Source organism: Trachypithecus francoisi, unplaced genomic scaffold, assembly GCF_009764315.1.
Source record: "Trachypithecus francoisi isolate TF-2019V2 unplaced genomic scaffold, Tfra_2.0 Lachesis_group3, whole genome shotgun sequence".
Taxonomy (NCBI): Eukaryota; Metazoa; Chordata; class Mammalia; order Primates; family Cercopithecidae; genus Trachypithecus; species Trachypithecus francoisi.
The window spans coordinates 62770749-62772963 of NW_022681468.1; the positions used below are offsets into that span (position 1 = coordinate 62770749).

Sequence of the window (2215 nt, forward strand, 5' to 3'; positions counted from 1 at the left end):
TAAAAATAACTGCAATTATCCTTGTACCTTCACGTGCAGTTTCTCCCATCAAAAAGTGTTGTCTAATTCCCAATTCTTTGAACTGGGATTCAGCCTTCTTCTTTAGAATATGGTGACTACCATATGTTTAAGATGAGGGTAGCCTGTTGAAGAAAAAATAAGTTGTAAATGATAAAGCAATTTTAGACACTTTAGTGAACCCCAACGAACCTAGCAGGTGACTACAGATGCATGATAGCCCAGTTGAAGTCAGGCAGGCTAAACTGAAGTAAACACAAATTGTCAAACTATGTAATAGGAAGATAAAGACATTTTGTTTGTTTGTTTGTTTGTTTGTTTGAGATGGAGTCTCGCTCTGTCACCAGGCTGGAGTGCAGTAGTGCAATCTCGGCTCACTGCAACCCCCGCCTCCCGGGTTCAAGCGATGTTTTATTTTATTTTATTTTTTTCAGGCTTAATTCACTTTGCTTTTCTTGTATAAAAACCCTATGTTTTAGCCACAGCTGGAGCCTGGGTCCGCTGCACGGAAACTCTGGTGTGGATCTTGATAAGGTGGTCAGTGAATTCCTGACAGGGAGATTTGGTAAATACAGTCTCCTTCCAGAGGTCAGGGGTCAGGTAGCTGTAGGTCTTAGAGATGGCAGCAAAGGTGGCCTTGGCGAAGTTGCCCAGGGTGGCAGTGCAGCCCCGGGCTGAGGTGTAGCAGTCATCAATACCAACCATCATGAGCAGCCTCCTGGGCACAGGCGCTGAGACGATGCCAGTGCCCCTGGGTGCAGGGATGAGGCGCACCAGCACCGAGCCGCAGTGGCCTGTCACCTTGCAAGGGACGGTGTGGGACTTGCCGATCTTGTTCCCCCAGTAGCCTCTGCGCACGGGGACAATGGAGAATTTGGCCAGGATGATGGCCCCACGGATGGCGGTGGCCACCTCCTTGGAGCACTTAACACCCAGGCCGAGGTAGCCATTGTAGTTCCCGATAGCAACAAACGCCTTGAACCTGGTGCTCTGGCCAGCACGGGTCTGCGTCTGCACCGAGACAATCTTCAAAACCTCGTCTTTGAGAGAGGCCCCCAAGAAAAAGTCAATGATCTCAGATTCTTAATGGGCAGAGAAAATAGGTAGATCTCCTCCAGGGACTTGATCTTCATGTCCTTGACTAAGCGGCCCAGCTTGGTGACGGGCATCCACTCCTTACCCTCGGCCTTGCCTCCACTAGCCCCGCGGCCTGGGCCCTGGCCCCGGATACCACTGCCAAAACCTCCGCGGAAGCCACCGCGGTTCCCCATCCCAGGGCCACCAGGGCCACCAGGGCCTCCGCCCCCTCCTCCCCCCCGCACCGGCGTCATCCGTCATTTGGTGTTTTCTCGGAGAAGAAGCAAGTGATGTTTTAATACGGTAAGTTTTCACCAGACTTTTTATGCAGTATTATCAATGGCAATAGATACCTGAAAGAGATAAGACTGATTGTTCCACTGACCTTGTTTCCCCACATAGGCCTTGCTAAACAGAGGTCAGAAAAAAAAATTCACACACAATATTACTGTGCATGTAGAAGAACTAAATATTAACCTTTTGTAGGCAAAGAGTAATTTTGCACAAAAAGTTAATTTAAATTAATAATTTAATTAATAAATTGAATTCAAGCTAATTAATTCCATATAATGAACAAGATTTTTTAAAGATATAGAAGCTATGTAAAAAAATTACAGCAAGAAATGACAAGAAATAAAATGTAATAAAATCTCAAGAGGGAGAAAGAACAGATGCAGATATTAAGATGGATAAGCAGGAAACATTCTGGAAGAATGTCATAAAAACATTTCATACAACAGTCGTTTTATTTCTGAAAACAGAAATTTTATGTTCTAAAACATATAAAAGAAAACTGACAATTTATTAAAAATGTGATTAAAAATGAGCTCACTAGATAATAAATTAGGCTTTGAAAAAAAGATTGCAGTATATCATGAGTGTCTTTTAACAGTAATAACAGAGTTAAAATAGGTGAAACAGTGTTTCAGTTAGGTATCTTTGTAACATAATACTTATAATATTGTTCTGAAAATTCTAGTTAATTTTACTAGACAAGACAAAGATCAGAAGTATGAATACCGGAAAGAAATAGATAACATGATTATTTTCAGATAATATGGAAATATTTAGAAACACTATAGTGTCAACAAACATTCTGTAAGCAGTACACATTTCAATA

At 42.6% G+C, this 2215-nt stretch overlaps 1 pseudogene; it reads right to left on the bottom strand.

Moving 5' to 3' along the window:
* Positions 1-442: 442 nt before the first annotated feature.
* LOC117071251 lies at positions 443-1313 on the bottom strand (annotated as a pseudogene).
* Positions 1314-2215: the final 902 nt, after the last annotated feature.